The sequence below is a fragment of the Sorex fumeus genome, unplaced genomic scaffold, assembly GCF_029834395.1.
Source record: "Sorex fumeus unplaced genomic scaffold, SorFum_2.1 ptg000021l, whole genome shotgun sequence".
NCBI lineage: Eukaryota > Metazoa > Chordata > Mammalia > Eulipotyphla > Soricidae > Sorex > Sorex fumeus.
In genome coordinates, this window is record NW_026606078.1 from 6,106,928 (window position 1) to 6,133,049 (window position 26,122).

Sequence of the window (26,122 nt, forward strand, 5' to 3'; positions counted from 1 at the left end):
CCAATCAGGGCATTCAAGCCCAATACATCAGGATCCTCCGTGAGCTGTATTGCGGATTCACTACCAGGATCTCACCATTCTACAAAGAAGTGATCGTTGATGTCAAGAGAGGGGGGCGGCAGGGTGATACCATTTCACCGAAACTCTTCAGTGCCACCCTCGAGAACATCATGCGACGACTGGAATAGGAAGGAATGGGAGTAAAGATAGATGGTCGGCAACTACACCACCTCCGCTTTGCTGATGACATTGTTTTAATAACACCAAACATCAGCCAAGTGGCATAAATGCTGGCCAACTTCGACCGTGAGTGTGGAAAGGTAGGACTACAGCTGAATCTTACGAAGACAATGTTTATGAGAAACAGCCTTGTTCCTGACGCCCCATGTGCTCTCAATGGAATGACCATCTCCGAATGCAACAGCTATGTGTACCTAGGTCGAGAGGTCAACATGACAAATGACCTGGCACCCGAGCTGCGCAGGAGGAAGAGAGTGGCTTGGAACGCCTTCAAGAACGTCGAAGAAATAGCTAAGAGGACGAAGAACCTCTGGCTCCGGGCACATCTCTTTGATTCCACTGTTCTTCCTGCATTAACATATGCCTCAGAGACCTGGGCCCTATGCAAACAGGATTGAGAACACTATTCGCTGTTTGGGTCTCCCAAAGAGGAATTGAAAGAACTATGCTTGGAATATCACGTTTCACTCAAATGAGAGAAAGAATCTGGAGTTCCGACATCCGTCGACGATCAAGAATCAGGGACGCTGTCTCATTTGCCAAGGTGTCGAAAATCAGATGGGCTGGTCACGTAATGAGATTTAAAGACGACCGCTGGACTAGAGCTGTTACCAACTGGATTCCATGGGATGTCAAAAGACCGCCTGGCCGCCCACCTTCCAGATGGTCAGACTTCTTCGTCAAGATCATGAACAATCGGTTTGAGGCCCTTCATGTACCCGGAGTGAACAGATGCCATTGGGCTACACTAGCACACGACAGGGACAAATGGAGATGTTACTGGCGCCCGCTCGAGCAAATCGACGACTAACGGGAAGTTAAGTGATTAAGTGATTAAGTGACTCAATCATTAGATATAAAAAAGTGACCTGATCTGGTTGCAGTTAGGTGGCTACTTGCTTAAGAATAGTAACTGTCATGCTTTAAAGACTTGGACAGGACACAGACCTTACAATTTGTCTCTCATCATCTGGTGGCTTCATAACTAGTGCTGTTTTTGTCTGTTCTGTTCTGCAAGACAGTGAGAAGTAAAATAAGAAATTTTGGCAATAATAATCAATTCTGTTGCTACATTTGCTGTTGAATATTGGCTGTTAGTTTATTGCATTTTTGTCACTTGTCACTTGTCATCCCGTTGTTCGTTGATTTGCTCAAGCGGATGCCAGTAACATCTCCAATCATCCCCATCGCGGGATAGTATAGCCCAATGGCATACAGGGGGTGCTCTTTCAGGGTCAGGGGAATGCCAGAAACAGTAACAATAACGGGTGTCATTCCTTGACCCAATATTCCCCTACTACATTATTACTAGGGCATTCGCCTTGCAAGCGGCCAACATGGCCGACCCAAGTTTGATTCCTCCACCCCTCTCGGAGAGCCGGGCAAGCTACCGAGAGTATTTCACCTGCACAGCAGAGCCTGGCAAGCTACCCATGACGAATTCGATATGTCAAAATAACAGTTTGTGCTGCTGGTGGTATGCTCTGTCCAATACAACACACCAGTGTATGCTGATGTCAACAGGGATAAAGTGAGTTTGGGTGGGGTCTTTATCATCTACACCCTTCATCAAAGAATGCCATGCCTGAAAGCCTTTGAATGACTGACAGCTGTCTCCTCGGGCATCAAGTACTTTATTGGATATTTTACTGGACAATTCAGACATGACTCTGAATCCCTGTACTGTCTTAAATCTGGCTCCTTTACTTCTATGCCAGGACCCTCTCCACAATTGGAACACTGTGTCTCCAAATCCTTGAGCGCACTTATGCCAGCAGATCTGATGTACCCAACAGTCCCCAGGAAAATCTGGAACTCATTCTGTTTACAGATAGAACAAGCACTAAGAGTACCCATAAGTCCAGATGTGCAGTAATCACCCACACTGTAGGGATGGAAAGTGGTCTTCTCTACCCACAGGATGTTCAGTCCAACTACCCCAACTCAGTCTTGACTCTGAGTCTTGGAACTAAGTGACAACAAGTCAAACCTACACAGACCCCAAGCATGCTTTCCTGATCTTCCATCAGAAGCTGTTATCTGAAAGGAAAAGGGATTTTCTGACTATTAGAGAAAGCCACATAAAATATGGCACTCAGATACTTAAACTACTCAAACTTGTACATAAGTGAATAAGGGTAACAATTATGTAATGCTGAGGTAATCAATAAGTCATGCTGATAACATGATAAAACTAGAAAATGAAAGGGCAGATAAGGAAGCTAGAGATGGCCCAAATGACACATGCCATTGGCAGAGTCTTGGTATCAGTCCCTCAATTAGATCTTAAAGTTGAGGAACTAAGATCTCACCTGCCCTTTATTGAAAAGAGTAATCTTGGACACTGAATATGAATGCCCAAGATATGAGACGATGACTCTGGAAGGGTAATACTCTGCATTTACCCCAACCTCTGCTGTGGAAGGTCATCAAGGGTCTACATGACTCCTGTCATTTGGGCAGGCACACAGTCTACATCCTCAGACATTCTAACTTTAGAGGGAAAGGACTAACTATAGTTCTAGACCAGTGGTGTCAGAGTTGTGAAACCTGAGCTCACAACAAGCCATAAGGAGCTCAGTCTCCCAAGTTAATAAGCAATATACAAGGCATGGCAAAAGTCCTGGAGAGAATTGGTAACTGGACTTTATACACAGGGTGGATTCAAATACTTACGGATCTTAGTTGGATACTTTTACTAGATGGACAGAGGCATTCTCCACCAAGGCCCTAAGGGTACAGTAAGTATTTAAAGCACATCTCTGGGACATAATTCCCAAATTCAGACTACCTCCATACAGACCATAATCCCTCTTTCACTGCATAGGTAAGCTGTCAGGTGCTAAACCTCTGAGAATTAATACTAAAACACTGCCAAGAGATGTCAATCATCAGTAAATGTGGATTTCAGAGAAGAGATGAGGAAAAGCAGAAAGAGTAAATCAGATAGTAAAGACACAAATTAGAAAGCTAAGAAAATGTATTAAAATTTGCAACAGGAAAGTCCTCTGGATTTGTTTCTAATGCATAATACTCCTACTCACATGGGTCTTAGTCTCCCTTCAAAGCTCTTATGGAACACCCCTCATCCACACTGACCTATTATTTTACTGAGTATTCATTGTTGCAAAGGCATACTCTTTCCCTCAACTCATTCCAACAGGCTCAAAACATTTGGCTAGCAAGTAATCCCTGAACCTCAAGTGTTCTGGTAATCTCTTTATTCCCAGATGCTTTGGTTTTAGATGAAGTTTAGCAACAACATTCGCCAGATTCACAAAATCTCTGGAAGGGCCTATTTCTGGTCCTCTCTACTCCCACAGCCAGCAAAGTAACTGGATTAATCAGTCTCAGGAGAAAAAGACAGACTTCATCCCATATATACCTGAAGGTCGAAAACTGACTTGAGCTATTCCTTAATGGAGACCAAGGACTCTGGCTCCAATGCTCCCATAGAGAATACCAGTCCCAACATCTAGAAGACCAAAAGTATTTCTTCAAAATCTCCCTGTAAGCATATGAGCAGTGGTCTCATCTGCTACTTGTAAGTAGTGCCTTCATCCTTGCTCACACATTAAGGGAATGCCTCGTAATGGAAATATATCCACTACTGTACAGCTGTCCTTGGAATCTATAGTCCTAACAACTTTGCCCCTTTCCTCATAACTGTACTGTCTCCCCAGAACCCAAGAACTCCAAAATTAACCTAGTCCTTCAACCACATTACCAACTATTCTCTTCAGAATCACCAAGCACATGCTATGGTCTGCCCTCCCCTTCCATACCCTGACAAACAGGGTGGGATTTCCTAAAAAACCCAATAGGGAATAGCTTCAGAAGATGGACCTTACCCTATATCCCTAGAAGCATTTAGAGCACCCACTGCTAGAGATAGGAATATTATAGAATAAGGAGGGGAATAGATAGTCAAAATCTGACTGGCATCCTACAAACTTTTATAAGAGAATAGGCAATCTGACTGGTCATTCAACAAACCTCCATTACATCCATTACATACACATCTTACGTGATCCATTGGATCCTCTTACAAACCCTCGCAAGGACATATGCAATCCAACTGGTCATCCTTCAACATTAAAATTATATGCAAGTGCTTTACAAACCCTTATAACAGGTATATGTAATCTTACTGGCTGTTCTACACACACTCAGCATAATTAGCATATGGGCACATGCCATTATCTTATAGCACAGCGGTAGGGTGTTTGCCTTGCACGCAGCCAACATGACCAACCCGAGTTCAATTCCTCTGCCCCTCTCGGAGAGCCTGGCAAGCTACCGAGAGTATCTCGCCCGCACGGCAGAGCCTGGCAAGCTCCCTGTGATGTATTCGATATGCCAAACACAGTAACAACAAAGTCTCCAACGGAGACGTTACTGGGCCCGCTCGAGCAAATCAATCATCTAAATCACTTTAAGGACGTAAGTGATCTAAACAATTATAAAGGCATGTTACCCCATAATCAGTCTGCATGCCCTCATTTACATATACAATCCTATTGGTCTTTCTAATCAAATGATTCTCTTTTACACATAGTGCAACCCACACAAAATATGCTATCAGATAAACAACTAAGGGGAGGGGATACATAGCACAGGTGGACACAGATGTATGAGAAGGAGAGAGAAAAGAGGGAGAAAAGGTAAAGAAAGAAAAGTGGTAATTGGGGCTGCTGCCTCAGATAATTACATCAAACGTGAGCTCACAAATATATATATATAAATATGTATATGTATATATGTGTGTGTGCATGTGGGCTGGAGTGATAACACAGCGGGCAGGGTGTCTGTCTTGCATGCGGCCGACATGACCAACCTGAGTTCGATTCCTCCACCCCTCTCGGAGAGCCCAGCAAGCTACCGAGAGTATCTCGCCCGTACAGCAAAGCCTGGCAAGCTACCTGTGACGTATTCTATATGCCATACACAGTAACAAGTTTCACAATGTTACTGGACCCGCTCAAGCAAATCGATGAACAACAGAGAACAATGACAGTGACTGTGACAGTGTGTGCATGTATGTATTCAGAGATCTAACACTGAAGACATCTGGGTGGTCAACATGCTATTCTACATGCAGTTCAGAGTATTATAATCTGAATAACAACCCTTGCCAAATTGCATAAATGAATTCCAATTCGAACTAACAATACATTACCTCATGCTCCTGCAGCACCCTTTCTATCAGGCATGGGGAGACAGAATACTCATGCCTCTGAGTCATTTATGGTGGCTCTGATAATCTGGCTAGGGTAGGAACATGTTAGACAAACAGTAACAGAATTAAGTTCGATGAGAAAAATCCCAAATATGCCAAATACCAGTAACAATGATGGGTCTCATTCTCCTAACCCTGAAAAAGCCTTGAATATGGCACTTTAAAAAAAAAAAATCTCAGGGCTAGGACAAAGAAGACGTTACTGGCACCTGCTCGAGGCAATCGACGAACAACAGGGTGGTCGTGATCGTGATCGTGAGAAAAATCCCACCACTTCACCAAACTTTCACAGGGTTCTCTTATAATGCCACATTCAGGTATATTTACTTCATGTAGTTTAAACATTGTGAAGAGACCTCTAGCTATAAATACTTCACAGATTACTATCTGTTAAAGTTATCTGGACAGAAGCATTTATAAAAAGTAACTGCCATTTTCAAAGAGTTTTTTTAATTTATTTTTTAACTTTATTTTTATAAAGTTACTAACAATGATTATTTAATATTCCAACACCAATCCCACCACCATTATACCTTCCCAGCACATTTCAAATGTTTCTACCCCAATAAAACAAGATTTTTAACTAGCACTGGAGAAGCAACTTGACTACTAGTAAAAGAGAACTGCCAAGGAGTTCTCAATTTAGAACTTATTCCAGAATAAGAAATTATTCTATGGCACATATACAAACCATTACTATTGCTGCACAACAGATGAACAGATTATGAAGATGTGGTACATATACAAAACAAAATACTACGCAGCTTCAAGGAATGATAAAATCATGCAATTTGCTGCAACCTCACTGAAACTGAAAGATGTCATGTTGAGTGATGTATGCCAGAAGAAAAAAGACAAACAAAATGATCTCACTTATCTATGGAATACAGAATAACTGGATGAGGAAATATAATGCATTAAGGGGTGTGGGGGGATGCCAAGATTATCTTTGACCCTAGACTATAGGGAGGAGAAGGACACAGAAAGAAATAACTTGGGACCGGGGGAAGAGGAGAAAGAAGATGAAAAGAGTAAGTAATTGGGGACAGGGGTCAGGGCTTCAATTACACTGGTGATGTGGGAGAGCTGTATATCCAAAGTACACACTCATAAGCACTGAAAAGGAGATCTAATAGTAATGTGCCTATCATGGTGACAGAAGTGGGTAAGGGCTGTAAGGGAGGAAGAATGGAGCATGGGAACTAGTGGAAAGGAACTGACCAGTGATGGGATTGGTATTGAGATATTGTACACCTGAAACTTGATTATCAATAACTTTGTACATTATGGTTCTTTTTTTTTTTTTTTTTTTTGCTTTTTGGGTCACACCTGGCAGTGCACAGGAGTTACTCCTGGCTCTGCACTCAGGTGTTACTCCTGGCGGTGATCAGGGGACCATATAGGATGCTGGGAATTGAACCCGGGTCAGCCACGTGCAAGGCAAATGCCCTACCCATTGTGCTATCTCTCCAGCCCCCATTATGGTTCTTTAAAAAAAGAAACAAAACTTTAAAAAGAAACTGAAAACTCAGATATTAAATTACCTCGTATAGCACTGAGCATTGTCCTCCTGTTCATCGATTTGCTCGAGCGGGTCCAGTAACGTCTCCATTGTGAGACTTGTTACTGTGTTTGGCATATTGAATATATCACAGGTAGCTTGCCAGGCTTTGCCGTGTGGGCGAGATACTCTTGGTAGCTTGCCGGGCTCTCCGAGAGGGGCGGAGGAATCAAACCTGGCTTGGCTGGGCTGGCAGCATGCAAGGCAAATGCCGTACCACTGTGCTATCACTCCAGCCCACTACCTTGTGTATTGCTGTGTTAACTTTTACAGAAAAGACCACTACGACATACGGGGTTAAAAGATTTTCTATAAGGCATAGATCTTCAGGTAATCTCTCCAATAGTCATTCAAATATGCATTAAATTTTTGAGAGATTTCTCAAATTATGTCTTTAAAAAGCTACCTGTTAAATGCACTCTAACGATTAGGTATAGTACTAAATGAAAATGCAATTAAGCAGAGATACTGCTTTTCTATTCTATACTGTTCACCTCCAGGCAACAATACCTACTACAGAAAACTTCTCAAATTCTATTAATTTCTTGGGTTTTTTTTATATGTTCCACAGTTTTCATTTATATAATGAAAGTAACCTACCTGAAAAAAAATTCTATTCCTTCTAGAAGGACTTATTTTTCAGTAATAAGTAACACCTCCAGCTCTACTGGAATTGGGACATAAAGCTGCCTAGCTCTGAACTAGCTGTTCCATATTAAAAATGCAATATCATAATTCTTTTTCCAGTTAAATTGACTTTTTTTTTTTTTGCTTTTTGCGATGCACAAGGACTACTCCTGGCTCTGCGCTCAGGAATTACCCCTGGCGGTGCTCAGGGGACCATATGGGATGCTGGGAATTGAACCTGGGTCAGGCGTGTGCAAGGCAAACACCCTACCCACTGTGCTATTGCTCCAGCCCCAAGACTTCTTTATTGAATGAAATTAACTTAAAGATGTGACAGAAAGATAAATACATGTTCAAGAGAGAACTAATACTTCCTAGAGTGGAAAAAGTCAGTAATTCTTGACTAGAAAATGTGGGGGGGAAATTTGGTTGTACTATTTCTACTTTTATTCTTGAATAATCATTTAGGCTGAGTCAACGTACAAACAAAGGTTCAATTAAGCATTTTCGATTTGTTTGCAATCATATAAGCTGTTCAAATAAGGAAAACTCAAATTGAAAAAGGACAGCTGGTTTGGGGGAGGGGTAGAAATACCAGAAAGTGTACAATACTATTCTATATTTCAAAGAATAGATAAACAACACTGCATATTTCCCTCCACTTTCCTAGGCTTAGGAAGTCACTCTGTTGCTGCTCCTTTGAAACCTGTAACTGGCCCAGAGGAAAGATCATCCCGGCTCTTCTTATGACAAAAATAGGAAATAAGGAGACTGCAGCAAGGCAGAACTTTAAAGAAAATTCAGAGGAAGCCATACCAAAATTCCTCAAATGTAAAAGCCCTTTAGCAAGCAATTCATTTCCTATAACAAACAGGGCACCCTGATATCTCAGAAGAACCTGTTTGACCTTGAACATAAAAATAAAAATTCTGAGAGAGTAGTGAATAGTGGGGCTGCATTTGATCCACTATCATTTAGACCGGGGGGGGGGGGTCACACACAGTGGTACATAGGGCTTACTTCTGGCTTTGTGCTCAATCATCACTTCTGGGGGACCCAGGGACCACATGGGGAGAGAGGGATTGAACCCAGGTCTGCTGTGTGCAAGGCAAGTGTCCTACTCACAGTACCACTGTTCCAGTCCCATGAGGCTGCATTTGAAAGGAACTTGATTAATGAGGTAAATAATCTCTCATGCCTTTACATCCCAGCTGGCAGGAATGTGCTAGAATTTTTATATAGACATCTATTTCAAAACAGATGTCTATATTCTTCTGGAATAATGATAATGATACAGCTAACAACTACAATGATGACTACTACACATCAGGCACTACTGTAAGCAATCAGTAATAATCATAGTAATCTCATAAATATAATCATTATGCCTCTTTGTCATATTCTGGAAACTATAGTGAGGTTACACAATTGCTCAAAATCACAGAGTTTTTAGATGTCAGAGGCAGAATTTAGATACAAGAAATTTCTCTGTGCTTTGTATACAAATTTACTTTCTCCAAACATTGGCTAGTCTCTCCAACAAACTAGCTAGCTTTTCCTTATTCCTATTTCAGGAAACGTCTTCTACCCATAAAAGCAACTGCCATGAGCAGAAAGGCTATTTCACTGAGAAAATAAAACAGCACTTAATAGGAAGCCTACTTAATTCTTCCTCTTGATAGTCTGCTGGTTCACCACTGCATCTACTACTCATTAATGCTACGACCTTAGGTACTTGAATTCCTCTTTGTCCTAGTTTCTTATCTATACAATGAAGTTCTGAATAGCATCTAAAAAAGTTGTTATAAGCATGAAAAATTAAATAACATATATAAGATGCGCAGACTGCAGAAAGATAATTAGCTATTACTATTATCATTGAGTATCACCTTTCTACCTTATCCAAATGCTTTCTCAGTCCACTTCTCTCATTTGCAATCATTCTATCTTCCATCCAATTCCAATTCTAAAAAATGCTAGAAATATGATTTATATTCCTTAAAATCAGAAATGATATTCCAATTCCTAGGGAACAAGATCCCAATTCATTGCACACTGTAGCACACCGTCCTCCCATTGTTCATCGATTTGCTCGAGCGGGCCCAGTAATGTCTCCACTGTGAGACTTGTTACTGTGTTTGGCATATGGGAAATATGTCACAGGTAGCTTGCCAGGCTTTGCCTTGTGGGCAAGATACTCTCGGTAGCTTGCCAGGCTCTCCAAGAGGGGCTGAAGAATCGAAGTCAAGTCGCCTGGGTCGGTCGCATACAAGGCAAACACCCTACCCACTGTGCTATCGCTCCAGCCCAATTCATTATTATTGTGTAATTCCCTCTACCATCTATCCTTTCTAGTCTCTCAATACATCTCTCATCAACTTTTTCACTGTATTTCACAATTTTTTAGAGCATATTTTAGCTAGTACAGAAATTACCACCAATTACTTTTCTATATGCCTCTATTTTAGGATGCACCACATTGTAAACATTAGAACTGTAGCACTGTCCTCCCATTGTTCATCGATTTGCTTGTGTGGGCACCAGTAACATCTCATAACAAAGTGTGAGGCTTGTTGCTACTGTTTTTGGCATATCAAATACGTCACGGGTAGCTTGCCAGGCTTTGCCATATGGGTAAGATATTCTCAGTAGCTTGCCGGGCTCTCCCAAAGGGGTGGAGGAATCGAACCCAGGTCGGCTACGTGTAAGGCAAAAACCTTAACTGCTGTGCTATCGCTCCAGCCTGTGTAAGCATTACATTGTTTCTTTCCAAGTCCAATCATACTTTCTTTATTTTCCAGTTTTGATGTTTCTGGATTTGGGGGTCATGCTTGGGGACTATTTCTGGCTTTGTATTTCGGAGTGACCCATGGCAGTGCTCAGGGACCATATGTGGTGCTTAGGGATCTTCTGAGATATCAGGTTGCCCTGTTTGTTTATTAAAGGAAAAGGGTCATGGCTACTAGAGCTTCATGTAAGGCAAGTTAAGTGCCTTTCTCCTCATACTATACCAGTATCATGTTTTGTTGTTTGTTGTTGTTGTTTTATTACTTACACCGAGGGCAGAGTAACGATACAACAGGTAGCCACTTGCCTTGTATGGGGCCCATCTGGGTTCTAACCCTAGCACCCTGAGCTTGATATATCTATTTAAGATTTTAATAGGGTCCCAGAATTGACTTCATGGCTAAAAGTACCTCCCTTGCAAGCCTGAGTTAGATCTAAGTTAAGTTAGATCTCCAGTGCTGCCCACTTATTCCCACAGCAGTCCCCACAGTTCCACTCTCTGGGGTCTCCAATGCCACAAAAGAGTATGCAATCTCCAGTGCACAGCAAAGTATGTGCAAGCACTGCAGTTTGTGTAAAATTAGAGCATGTGACTCCTGGCAAGTACCACAACTAAAGCTGTGTGAAAACTATGGCCAGAAATGCACCTCTGCTCCCTATCCCATGAGCACAGTGACCCTTGACAAGCACCACATCTAAGCATGTGCAACCCCAGTATCACAACAGTAAAGGGAAAAGAAAGGGGAGATAAAAAAAAAAGACAGCAAATTTTTGATTTTTAAGAAAATTTTAAAAAGCTTTTGCACCTCAAAAAAAAAAAGTGCACAGGATACAAAGACAGCCTACAGAATGGGAAAGGATATTCACCCAATACCCTTCTGATAAGGGGTTAATATCAAAGATACACAAGGTACTGGTTGAACAAGAAAAAAACTCCAATCCCATCAGAAAATGGGGCAATTAAATGAAAAGAAACTTTTTCAGAGAAGAAATTTGAATGGCCAAAAGACACATAAAAAATGCTCTTTATCACTAATCATCAGGAAGATGCAGATCAAAACAAGATATCATTTCACACCACAGAGACTGGTACCATCTAAAAGAACAAGACCAACCAGTGCTAGTGTGGATGTGAGGAGAAAGGGACTCTCCTTCACTGCTGGTGGAAATGTCAACTGGTCCAGCCTTTTTGGAAAACAATATGGACATTTCTAAAAAAAAAAAAAAAAACCTAGAAATTGAGCTCCCATTTGATCCAGCAATATCACTCCTGGGAATATACCATGGGAGTCCAAAAACACACAGCAGAAACACCGTCTGCATTCTTATGTTCAATGCAGCACTATTCACCATATCCAGAATCTAAAAACAACCTGAGTGCCCAATAACAGACAAATGGATAAGGAAACTATGGCACATCTACACAATGGAATACTGTGCAGCTGTTAGAAAAAAAATAAGTCATGAAATTTGCCTAAAATTGGATGGCATGGAGAGTATGATGCTGAGTGAAAATGAGTCAAAAGGAGAGGGACAGATATAGAATGACAATACTCACTTGTGGAATATAGAAAATATATATATATAGTAGAAGGCCAGGGAAATCAGGGGTTAGGTGGACCAGTCAATGGTTGGAACTAACCACAAGTGTGTGGGGGGTTGAGGGTAGGTAAGATAGAGAAGAGAATAGTATGACAATAATAGCAGGGAATGACAGGATCTGAGCGTTAAAAAGTAGGTAAAGGTATATTCTTGATAACTTTTCAGTATCAGTATTGCAAACCACAATGCCCAAAAGGTGTGTGTGTGTGTGTGTGTGTGTGTGTGTGTGTGAGAGAGAGAGAGAGAGAGAGAGAGATAAGGAAAGAGAAAGAGAGAAAAAGAAAAGTGCCTGCCATAGAGGCAGGCAGGGGGTTGGGGGTGATGGGAAGGAATCTGGGGACACTGGTGTGCTGGGAATAACAAGTAACAAATGTACCCTGGTAGAGGGATGGGCGTTGGAATACTGTATGACTGAAATCTAATCATGAACAGTTTTGTAAGGGCCTATCTTACAATGATTCAATAAAAAAGTAAGAACAATAAAAAATTTTATGAAAAAAATTTAAACATTTTAACATTCAAATTTCTTTTGAAATTCTTTTCACATATAAAGCTCTGAAAAATAAATAGGAGCATTTATAAAAAGTCATTCCTCCTTTCCACAACAAGTACAAAAATGTGACATGGAGTGAGGGGAAGAAAGTAACACCAAAACATTTTAGCAACTTTTTTTCTTAGATTAAAAACAAAAGAATCAGCTTTAAATCTTGAGTGTTTATTCTTCTTACATTTAATATAATTCTGAGTATCATTTAAGAGTTCTTCAAAGTGCATTGTCTCAAGGTTTTTTATATCTCCTAAGAACCAAAAACACAGCATAGAGTCTTATTTTAAGTACAAGAAAATATCAAAATAATTTCTGTAACACCATAATGGTCAGTATTCTTTAAGCGGGTAGGGTGTGTGCCTTGCACGCAGCCAACATGGCCGACCCGAGTTCGATTCCTCCGCCCCTCTCGGAGAGCCCGGCAAACTACCGAGAGTATTCGATATGCCAGACACAGTAACAACAAAGTCTCCAGTGGAGACGTTACTGGGCCCGCTCGAGCAAATGGTAAAGAACTGAATCTTTTAGAAATACTGAATAGATATTTACAAGTTCTAAAAGTACAGAGAAATCAAGTTTCCTCTTATTCAAAATTCTTACAAACAATGAGAACTTGCTTCCCTTCAAAGGAATACACTAGTTGATCAAAAGACAAAAATGTTTATTAATACAAATACTTCACATCAAGAAAGATAATAGTGGAATCAAATTGAGATTCAGCTGTGTAACCTGCAGCTCTCTAACCATTCATGAAGATGAATACCCACCCAGTATTCATAGGGACTGGAGGATTAGAGAACAGAAATAACAAAGGCAATATATATTTACTCTCTGAGTAAATGCATTTCAAATTCAACCTACAATTAGTTTTTTCCCCTCTAGCACAATGAGTATCATACATCACTGTGACCTAAATGTAGACATGTGTTTTTTTGTTTTTGTTTTTGTTTTTCCATTACAAAACCAAACACTATATTTTCCTCTATGTATAAGGCATCTTTTGGCTACAGGTTTACTTGATCAAAAAGCATTAAAATGTTCAAGAAGTTACTGATATAGCAGGAGGAACAACAGATGAAAAGTAAAAAAAGTTAAGTTAAGAAGTTAAGAGACTTTTTCATATGATCATATCAATAGATGCAGAGAAAGCATTTGATAAGATCCAGCACCCCTTTATGATGAAAACCCTAGCCAAAATGGGTATAGAGGGGACCTTCCTCAACATAATTAAACCATCTACCACAAGCCTACAGCAAGCATCATCCTCAATGGGGAAAAACTGAGAGCCTTCCCTCTAAGATCAGGGACGAGACAGGGATGCCCACTCTCTCCACTGCTGTTCAATATAGTACTGGAAGTACTTGCAATAGCGATTAGGCAGGAAAAAGATATTAAGGGCATTCAGGTAGGAAAGGAAGAAATCAAGCTCTCACTATTCGCAGATGATATGATACTCTACTTAGAGAACCCAATAACTTCCACCAAAAAACTCCTAGAAACAATAGATTCGTATAGTAAAGTTGCAGGTTATAAAATCAATACCCAAAAGTCCATGGCTTTCCTATACGCAAACAGTGAGAGAGAAGAAAGCAACATGAAAAAAACAATCCCGTTCACAATTGTGCCCCAGAAAATCAAGTACCTAGGAATCAGCTTAACTAAGGAAGTAAAGGACCTGTACAAAGAAACCTACAAAACGCTACTTCAGGAAATAAAAGAGGACATGAGGAAATGGAAAGATATCCCCTGCTCATGGGTCGGGAGACTTAACATTGTCAAAATGGCAATACTACCGAAAGCATTATATAAATTCAATGCAATCCCTATAAGGATACCCATGAATTCTTCAAAGAAATGGAACAAACACTCCTGAAATTTATATGGAACAATAAGCCCCCACGAATAGCTAAAGCAATTCTTGGGAAAAAGAAAATGGGAGGAATCAACCTCCCGAACTTCAAACTGTACTACAAAGCAGTAATAATTAAAACAGCATGGTACTGGAACAAAGGCAGAACTGCAGACCAATGGAACAGGGTTGAATACACTGACATCTCCCCTCAATCATATGCTCATCTAATCTTTGATAAAGGTGCAAGTAATGTGAAGTGGAGTAAGGAAAGCCTCTTTAATAAATTGTGTTGGCATCATTGGACGGCTACATGCAAAAAAATAGGCTCAGAACTCTGCCTAACACCATGTACAAAAGTAAGATCAAAATGGATTAAAGACCTCAACATCAGACCAGAAACCATAAGGTACATTGAAGATAAAGTTGGCAAAACCCTCCATGACATTGAAGCTAATGGTATCTTCAAAGATGCCACGCCACTGGCCGAGCAAGTGAAAACAGAGATAGATAAATGGGACTATCTTAAACTAAGAAGCTTCTGCACCGCCAAAGAAACAGTGACCAAAATACAAAGACAGTCTACAGAATGGGAAAGGATATTCACTGAATACACATCTGACAAGGGGTTGATATCCAGGATATACAAAATACTGGTTAAACTCCACAAGAAGAAAACATCCAACCCCATCCAAAAATGGGGCAATGAAATGAACAGAAACTTTCTCAAAGAAGAAATCCGAATGGCAAAAAAGCACATGAGAAAATGCTCTACATCATTAATCATCAGGGAGATGCAGATCAAAACCACAATGAGATACCATCTCACACCTCAGAGACTGGCCCACATTCAAAAGAACAAAAGCAACCGATGCTGGCGTGGATGTGGCGAGAAAGGGACACTCCTTCACTGTTGGTGGGAATGTCCACTGGTTCAGCCCTTCTGGAAAACAGTATGGACGATTCTCAAAAAATTAGAAATTGAGCTCCCATTTGACCCAGCAATACCACTCCTGGGAATATATCCCAGAGAGGCAAAAATGTATAGTCGAAGTGACATCTGCACTTGTTTGTTCATTGCAGCACTCTTTACAATAGCCAGAAACTGGAAGAAACCTGAATGCCCAAGAACAGATGACTGGTTAAAGAAACTTTGGTACATCTACACAATGGAGTACTATGTAGCTCTTAGAAAAGATGAAGTCATGAAATTTACATACAAGTGGTACAATATGGAAAGTATCATGCTAAGCGAAATGAGTCAGAAAGAGAGGGATAGACATAGAAAGATTGCATTCATCTGGGGGATATAAAGTAACAAAGTATGAGATAATACCCAAGAATAGCTGAGATCAGCACCAGGAGGATTACTCCATAACTTAGAGGCCAGCCGGGTATCCTAGAGGAAAGGGCAGTTCAGATAGAGAAGGGAGCACCAAATAAAGGATGTTTGGAGGATCCTCCCAGGAGGGGAGATGCATGTCGAAAGTAGACTATGGACTGAACATGTTTGCCACTTAATGCCTCTTTTGCAGACCACAACACCCAAAAGGAGAGAGAGAACACAGGGGATTGCCCTGCCACAGAGACAGGGGGGATGGGGGGATGGGGGTGGGAGGGATATTATCCATGGTGGTGGAAAATGGGCACTGGTGGAGGGATGGGTATCTGATCATTGTATAATTGAAACCAAAGCACAAAAAATTGTAAATCTACAACTTTAAAAAAAAATAAAATAAAATAAAGGGAAAAAAAAAGTTAAGAGACTTTTTTTTGGAGGGTGGGAGACTTACATCCAGCAGTGCTCAGTGTTTATTCCTGGCTTTGCACTCAATGCATTTCTAGTGGGGTTTGGGGTACCAATTTGGGGTGCTAGGAATTGAACCCAGGTCAACTGCCAAAAAGGCAAGCGCCCTACCTGCTGTACTATCACTCCAGCCCTAAATAAAAGTCAAGAGACTACTGGTTTTGTTTTACCTCATACTGTCTTAAGAATTTTAAGTAAAGACCTTAACTTTTTTTTTATCCCATTCTTACATAAATTTGAAAAGCAAAACAAAATTAGATGATTTCTATTTTTGAAGGTCATAATGGTTTTAAATACAATGCACTGCACTGTCCTCCCATTCATCGATTTGCTTGAGTGGGCACCAGTAACATCTCCATTGTGAGACTTGTTACTGTTTTTGGCATACCGAATATGCCACGAGGAGCTTGCCAGGCTCTGCTGTGTTTAAATACGTAAGTATTAAAAAATAAATATCTTAGGTCTATAAACATTAAGAGATATAGTAAACATCAGGATCAATTTAAGATTAAAACTACACATTATAAATGTTTCTCTAAATTGTGCATAATCAGCTTCTGTGAAAATGATTGGAATCCTATCTTTTAAAAATGAGGCAAAAAAATTAATATTTTAGCAGTGCAAAATGTGTAACTTTTGAACTGTTCTCCAAAATATTTAAGAAGCTTAATAGAAAAAAAATTTTAAGAACAGATACCAGCATTAGTGTATTTGGAAGCATCACTAAGAGGAAATCCAGAAAATGGCAAATGATTTTAATCTTTAATAAACTCTAAATCATAATGCATTGAAAGTCCAATAAAATTAAGACAAGAAAATATTTTAAAAGTTATGTAAGAATAAGCTGATGGATAAAAGCAGCTGTTCTACAAGTTATTCCAGTAGAACCTCCTTTTACCATTGGCCAACATACACTGAATTTTGCACTTCAATGAGTACCCAGAAGCAATAACAATGAATGCATTTTATGAACTGATAAATGTGTTTTGTTGTCCTTTCAAATATGCAGCATAATTATAATTACAGAGGAAATCTTCTTTACCATTGTTTTCAAACTCATCCAAACTCCATACAATTACACTGTTGAAATAATACATATGTAATTATGGTTATTAATCTCACATCAAAGGAACAAAGACAAATGATGCCACAGAACTAAAATTAATTCTACTGTAGTGAATTGTGTGATCATATTCATTTGGATGGGATTGATCAAACCCATTCTTACATGCTAAGCAGGCTCTGCAATTGAGCCCTGATCTTGACCCCTGATCAGGGAAACTTTAAAAGAGAAGAGAAAAAGGAAAATTACTATTTAAAGGTAAGGTAAAGGTAAAGGTAAAGGCCCTCCCATTGATCATTGATTTGCTTGAGAGGGCCCAGTAACGTCTCCATTGGAGACTTTGATGTTACTGTGTCTGGCATATTGAATACGTCACGGGGAGCTTGCCAGGCTCTGCCGTGCGGGCGAGATACTCTCGGTAGCTTGCCGGGCTCTCCGAGAGGGGTGGAGGAATCAAACTCAGGTCGGCCATGTTGGCTGCGGGCAAGGCAAACGCCCTACCGCTGTGCTATCGCAAATTATACTAAAACATGTATGTAATGTAGTTTTACTTACTGTAATCTAATATAAATTACTAAGAAAAAAAGGTAAATTCAGCCAAGAATCAAACATCACTACTACAAAATTTAATTATATTTAATCAGAAAATATTTCTAAGATACACAATTAACTTTTAAAAAAGAGATAGGACTGGAGCGATAGTACAGAGGGTAGGGCATTTGCCTTGTATACAGCCAACTGGGGTTCAATTCCCAGCATCCCCTATGTTCCCAGACCAGCGCCAGGAGTAATTCCTGAGTGCACAGCCAGGAGTAACCCCTGTGCATTGCTGGGTGTGACCCAAAAAGGAGACAGCGAGAGAGAGAGGGAGAGAGAGAGAGAGAGAGAGAGAGAGAGAGAGAGAGGAGAAAGAGAGGGGGGGGGGGAGAGAAGGGACCAGAGAGAAAGTACACAATGGGTAGGGTGCTTGCCTTGCATGCAGCTGATCTGGGTCCTCTGAGCCCATCTGGAGTTACTGATCCCTAAGTACAGAGCCAGGAGTAAGTCCTGAGCACCACCTAGAATGGTACCCTCCCAACAAAACAAAATGCCTTGGAATGGGAGAGCACTTGGGGAGAATGGCAGAGGGAAGTTTACAGTAAACATTGTATACCTAAAACTTAACTATAAAAAACTTTGTAAATTAAGGTGCTTAATTTGAAAAAAAAATCAGACAAGGATAAATTATCACAAAGGAGCAAACGCATCACAACAATCTTGTGGGTAACAGATGGGAAAAAATATTCCAAATTGGAACACAAGCTTAAAAGTAGAGAAAAAAAGTAGAGTCCTAGAATTGTACACATTGTAGATGTGTATTTGTAATATTTCATCCAAGTTAAGAAGTATATATTTTCAAAAAAGACATCCTATCCCTTCCACCTTCTGACAGTTTATTTTACTTAATTTAAAATCTTCTCTTACTTTCTCCATTTCAATGACAATTAAAGTAAGACATGAGGAACTGGTATGACTACTGGCTCACTTTTAGTTTTTAACCTCTTCTCCATTTGCATCTTTACTATTCAAAAAAATGTTTCAAATTCCTATTGACACCTCTTCTTTCAACTATAAAAGAGGTGAAAGTCGTCTTCTCACCTCACCTTTTTCTGCACAGCAACCTGGTCTTTGCCCGAATTGCTGAAACTGCTGGGGCAACAATAATTTTCTAACTGCAAAATCCAATCTAGTGGATATGTTCCAGCTCTTATCTTATTCTACATCTCTAAGAATATGGAACATATGGAACTATAAAGCATTCATTTCCTACCCCCACTCCCCACCGCCACCACTAATACCATCTTCTTTCCCTTTGCTGCAATGGGCTAGAGGTCACACACATTTGAGCGCAATGCTCACATGTTTGGTGTAGCAGAACTCACCAGGGGTCACACAACTTAGCTTCAAGCATATTTGGTTGTGGAGATCACTGGAGATCACTCACTTGGGTGTACAGCCAGAACAAACAGCAGTGCCACTAGACTGTCACAAGAACTGCATTCAGCATGTGGGGTGGTGCCAGTGACTGAAGTCATGACTTCATACTGGCAAAGCAGTGCTCTCCCACTGAGCTATCTCCCTCTGGTCCTGATCAAGGTCTCAGTCTCAAGTCTCTTTGTTAGCTCCTTAGTGTGCCAAAAGATTCGCTCCTCACTTCTTCCTTTGGATTCTCTTTAGGTGATCTCATCCATTTCTAAGGTTTCAAATACACCTCTCTGTTTGTGGCTTCTAAATATCCATCTAGAGATGAACCTGGAACTTCTTTCAAATTTCCAAACCTTCATGTAATAAGAGGTACCCAAAACATTTCAAGGCAGTATCATAGGTCTAGAAAGAATCATCTCAGCTTAGTAAAATAGAATTTAAGGCTCAATTCATTCATTGTCAATATCCACAACCTCTCTTCAAGGAAATAGCTCCTCCAGTTGCCTCTCACTAATCTCTAGAAGACTAAACATTTCAATTTGTCCAGAACCATGCTGGTTTATATATACTGTCCTACAGTAGTTATTAATGACAGGAAAACTCTGTTGGACAAGTCCTGTCCTACCTCTCCATACAAGTTTTTCATTCTGGGGGTTTCATTATTTATAATGAACAACTAATCCAAACGAACTCATTTAGAGGTTTTTGCTTCTTTCTTTGTTAATGGTCCCTACTTCGTAAAAAGCTAGCATGGCTTAGTAGTTTGACATAAAGGCTTTAAGGAAAGACTCTAGTATTTCCTAGCTGAATGCCTGTGAAAATTACTCAATCTCATTGAATCCTAGTTCCTCACCTCTATACACCTCACAGTATCATTGAAAAATAAGTATGAATAACCAATGAAAAGCATTTGCAACTAGCACTCAGTGTTCAATAATTTGTATCTTTTAATACTACTACTACTTTGTATCTTTTAATAATACTACTATTGTTGCAATTATAATCAGCAGTGTTAAACTTGGTTACAAACTATCATCCATTAGTTATAGGGACTAAGAAGTCCTTATCACCACCTCCAACTACTCCAACTCCAAACTCTTAAACTTAGGACTTTCATTACACATGTGCCTTACTTTCATTAATCCTAGAGGTCATTGATAGTCTTGATAAGTCTTCATCCCTTCATACTCCACAGTTAATTGGTCTTATCTTGGTTAGCACTTTTCGTTATAGTGGATAGTTAGTATTCAGTCCTATAATTAGTGACCTTATTACCATTCTCAATTCCTTGACTTCTCATTATCCCTGCCTCCAAACCCCTCCAGGTAAGTTCTCCATCATACTTTCCTTTTCTAATATCCAGGCTCAATCTTAACAATTTGCTGGAGCGATAGCACAGTGGGTAGGGCGTTTGCCTTGCATGCAGCCAACATGTCCGACCCGAGTTCAAATACTCCGCCCCCTCGGAGAGCCCGGCAAGCTACTGAGAGTATCTCGCCCGCACGGCAAAGCCTGGCAAGCTACCCGTGATGTATTTGATATGCCAAACACAGTAACAAGTCTCACGATGGAGACATTACTGGGCCCGCTCGAGAAAATCGATGAACAACGGGAGAACCGTGACCATGACTGTTTGCACTGTTATGGGGAGATGCTGCAGAAGTTGCACCTGACCCACCTCTTTCTACATCTGAAATTTCAAATTTTATTTTTTTTTAAAAATTTTTTAAAAATTTTTTTATTTTTTTTAACCCGGCTGGAGCGATAGCACAGCGGGTAGGGCATTCGCCTTGCACGCAGCCAACATGGCCGACCCGAGTTCGATTCCTCCGCCCCTCTCGGAGAGCCCGGCAAGCTACCGAGAGTATTCGATATGCCAGACACAGTGACAACAAAGTCTCCAATGGAGATGTTACTGGGCCCGCTCGAGCAAATCGATGATCAACGGGAGGGCCTTTACTTTACTTTATTTTTTAAAATTTTTTTTGTAAGAGTACTGCTATTTATTCAGCCACTGATTAGCTGATTGTAATTTCAATTTTTAAAGAGCTAAATTATTTTCTTAGATGTTTATCATTATTTAGTAACATGATCCTTTGTCCCTTTTCCAATTATAATAGTGAAATTTCCTTTTCCCTTTAATATATATAATCCATGCTCTTCCTTATCAACCTTAGCAGAAAGCCTGCTTCACAGAGACAAACGCCCTACAAGCTGTGCTATCACTCCAGCCCCACTAAATGCATTTGAAAGAATGTATTTGCTAAATGAATGAAGAACTGTTTTGGTTCTATTTGGTTGGTAGCTCTTCTGAACTGCAGATTTATTAAAAAGTTACTTATTTCTCACTCCATTGCAACAGAGAAAATTAAACAAATATTTCCACCAAACTGATAGGATCAAATGAATTTCACATGACCAATTATACTCCTCCAACTATATAATTAAATCAATGGCCAAAATCACTATTCACTCAAGCCAGAATTTTTAAAGTCCATTTTGATTCTTCCCTCTCCTTTTCTCCATATCTAAGCAAGTGCCTCCTAAAATCTCCTGCAGTCACCAGAGAGACAGCTCAACATGCTGAGCACATGCTGTGCATAAAGAATGCCCAGGTTCAGTCCCCAGCACTGCACGGTTCTCTAAACACTACCAGAATCCCCAAGCACTGAACCAGGAATAGCCCGAAAACTGCTGGGTATGGCCCACAAACTAACAAATAACTCCTACATCTACCCTTCTCCACCCCACCCCGTTTTTTCTCTCCAGGGCTCTGTTGAGGCCTCCTAACCGGACACTATCTCACATGCAGGTTATGAGGATTAGAATAATAAATAGGAGCCAGTGATAATACTGGGTAGGTGTGGCATTTGTCTTGCATGTGGTGAATTTCAGTTCAATCCCTGGCACCACATATGGCCCCCTGAGCACAGAGTCATAAATAACTGAGGAAACCCCCTATCCCCCACAAAAAAAAGAAAAACACTACAAAGCACAGGTGTGGCACCAAAAACCAACAAGAACAAAAACAAAGCTTCCATTCGGGGGCCAAAGGGACAGCTCAAGGGTAAAAGCACTTGTCTTGCATGCAACTGATTCCAGTTTGATCCTCCATCATATATCATCCCCTATGAGTAATCTCCTGAGCATAGAGCCGGGAAGAGCACCACAGGATATGGACCAAAAACCAAAATAAATAGGTGAATAATTTTAAAAATAAGTGCATAAATGGGAATGCACATTATAAAATGTGTATACTTACATAGATTAATATTTTTTCTTTGGGAGAGTGGTCATTCACTAACTGAGATTGGTGAAATATGATTTGTTCTTAAGAAACAGTTCTGTAGGATTGGATAGTATAGAGAGGAAGGAGCTTGCCTTGCATGAGGGTAACATGCATTTAGCAGACCCCAGTTCAGCACCACATGCGGTCCCACCATCCCTAAAAGGAGATGCAGGGTGAGCTCTGCGCATGCCAGATGTGGCTCAAAAGAAAAAAATCAGTTCTGGGGTTTAATAATTGGTGCTTTCTTTTCTAATCACAAATCATGATTCATCTGTTTGGCAATTTGGTCTACTATTATTCTAGGAATCAAGTGTCCAGATATTCAATGTATATAGCAGATCATCTATATAAATGTAAATTAGAGAACTTCACTTTAAAAAGTATGGGGCCAGGAGCTGAAGCAATAGCACAGCGGGTAGGGCGTTTGCCTTGCACGCAGTCAATCCAGGTTCGACTACCATGATAAGATCCAGCCTTTTAGGAAAACAACATGGACACTTCTCAAAAAATAGGAATTGAAATTCCATGTGACCCAGTTATCTCACTTCTTGGCGTCTACTCCATGCATTCAAAAACTCTATGCAGAAAAGACATATGCACCCTTATGTTCATTGCAGCATTATTCACAATAGCCACAGCATCCAAGAGCAAATGACTGAATGAAAAAGCTATGGTTCAATAGACAATGAAAAAAAACTACTCAGCTATAAGAAAAGATGAAGTCATGCAATTTGCAGAACTTGGGTGAATCTGTAGAGTACCATACTGGGTGAAGTTAGAAGGAGTGACACAGGATGATCTCACCACTATGTGGAATACAAATAATAGGGCAGGGATACAACAGATGCACAAAGGAAACCAAAACTGAGAACTGGTTTCCAGTAGGCAGCTCACCATAGGAGAGAACTGAGAGATGAGGAGTGGGAGAAACTGGGATGATGGTGAAGGGAGGTGGACATTCTGGGACTGTGCTGGAATTTTTATGCATGAAACCATTATCAATAACAATTTTTATTTATTAAAATAAAGTTTTAAAAAACTTAAAATTTTAATTAAAAAATAACTCATATATATACATATTCTAAATTTAAAATCCATAATTATTCCTGGGGTCAGAGAGATAGTACAGGAGATTAGGCTCTTGCTTTGCACATAACTGACACCTATCTGGTCCCCAGCATCCCATTTGGCTCCCTAAGCACTATCAGGGTTCATCCCTGTCACAGAGGTCAAAGCACATGGCATTGTTTTTTGAGCATTGCTGTGGATATGGCCCAAACTCTCCATGACCCCCCCAAAAATAAATAATAAAATATATAACTATACACATTTCTGGTTTTAAAACCCTTCAGTTTTCCTTACCTTTTAAAGATGAGTAGCAGAAATATTATAAACATTATAAACATTTTTAAGTATACTGCTACCTTGGTCTATTTCATCCACTCACTTAAAATGGATAGATGCTTTCTTATTTCCTTATCCATGTGAGTGTCAAGGTATCACATGGGAATGGAACAATGACTAAACTTTGAAAAACTTTTTATTACTTTCTTTATTAAGAAGACCATGCTGTAAGAATTAATTTTATATTCTAAGAAAATTTATATTTATTCTAAGAATACACTGTTTCCCATCCCCCCTTCTTCTCTCCACTCACTCACATGACCACCTGTAGTTAGACCTGAAAGCATTCAAAATTTTCAAATCAAATCTCTCTCAAAGACTGTAAAAGAAGGTAAGGAGATAAAGAAGGTTCAAGAAAGAACAGGGAGTAGAAGTGGTATGAAAGAGAAAATAGTATCCCTATGCACTCTAAGATCAGTTTGTAATCAGTTACTAATCTGTTTTTTGTTCTTTTGGGCTACACCTTACTGTGCTCAGGGCTTACTCCTTGCTCTATGCTCAGGGATCACTCCTGGCAGGCCTGGGGGACAATATGGGGTGCTGGGAATCAAACTGAAATTGGTCATATGCAAAGCAAACAATCTACTCACTGTAAGACTGCTCTGGTCTCTAATCTAACAGTTTTAAATATTTTCAGGATATATGTACATTTTTAAAGTCTATTTTAAAAATTAACTTACTACTGGGCTCTTATTATAAGGGGTTAATTTAAACTCTTTGAGCCTGAGGTATTCTTGTTTTGTTTTGTTTGTTTTTCTTTTTGGGTCACACCCAGCGATGCACAGGGTTACTCCTGGCTCTGCACTCAGGAATTACTCCTGGTGGTGCTGGGGGATGATATGGGATGCTGGAAATCGAACCGGGATCGGGGATGTGCAAGGCAAATGCCCTACCCTCTGTGCTATCACTCCAGCCTGAGGTATTTTAATACATCCTACAGGTCAAATAGTTCTACTGTTCTAAATATTGCTTAACCTAATTTAAAAGATTTCATTAACACAGAGGAGAAGCAGAACAGGTACCACTTTCATATGTGGATAATTTGGAACTCAAATAGTCTAAAGGAAAACTTTCCTTCTCTTTAAATTTATATATATATATTTAAAAAGCTATTATAAGAGATAATTTATTATTTTTTGATGAAGCAAGATAGTTTTATTGAAACTTATTTAGAAAGATGTGAGGGGAGGAAAAAAGGAAAAGTATATGTTCAAGAGAAAAAATGGGCTATGCCAGAGTGGAAATAGGCAAGCAAAGAAACTGAGAGACAAACAAGAGATAACTGTGGGCTTGAAAAGCATGCCTGTAAGAGGTGTTTTAGAAACAGCTATCACATGGCATGGCAAACATCTAATTACCCAATCTCTGCTCTTCTTAACCTCACGTACATTACCCTCATCTTTGAAGTGGCAGGCCCCTATCCTGTTCCTTAGCTTAACAAAATACACAACTACCAGAATTGCCACTGAATCGCCCATCTTTGGGCTTCCATCACTACAAAAAGGCCCTCCCGTTGATCGTCGATTTGCTCGAGCGGGCCCAGTAACGTCTCCATTGGAGACTTTGTTGTTACTGTGTCTGGCATATTGAATACTCTCGGTAGCTTGCCGGGCTCTCCTCCTATTAATCTGATTAATGTCAATTTGTTTATTAGACCAACCAGCCAAACAAGCTCAAAGGGCAAAAGGGAACACTTTTTTGGCCCTTACAAACCTATGTATTCCAAGTCTTCATTCATAAAACAGAAGAATTAGGCTAATCCCAGCATTTAGTAATGAAATAAACATATATGTCATTTCCATAATGATTTCACAAATGGAAAACTAAAGCCACCTTTAACAACAAGATTTATAAGGCTTAAAAAAAATTCTTGATCTGAGCTGGGAATACTCTAAGTAGCAGCACGTGCCTAGCAGGTGAAAGCCATGAATGTAATCCCTAATGCAACATGCCCCTCAAAGTAACACCAGACCTGATTATCCCTGAATATTGCCCCTACAAAAAAAAAATGTTTGTCTTGAAATTAAATTTAAACCAGGTATCTAAATACTATTCAAAAAGAGATTAGTCAAATGAAGGTATTTAAGCTAAACAGAATAACAAACTAAAAAGGTACTTAGAAATTCTGGGTTATATAGCCTT

The 26,122-nt window shown here is 39.9% G+C and overlaps 1 protein-coding gene across 1 annotated transcript in view; it reads right to left on the reverse strand.

The window, feature by feature from the left end:
- Positions 1–26,122, reverse strand: part of LYST (lysosomal trafficking regulator) — a 234,708-nt gene that overhangs the window by 205,338 nt on the left and 3,248 nt on the right. The window contains exon 2 of the mRNA XM_056113655.1: positions 1,189–1,251. The gene's annotated coding sequence lies outside the window, so the exon portion shown is untranslated. The remainder of the gene's footprint in view (positions 1–1,188; positions 1,252–26,122) is intronic.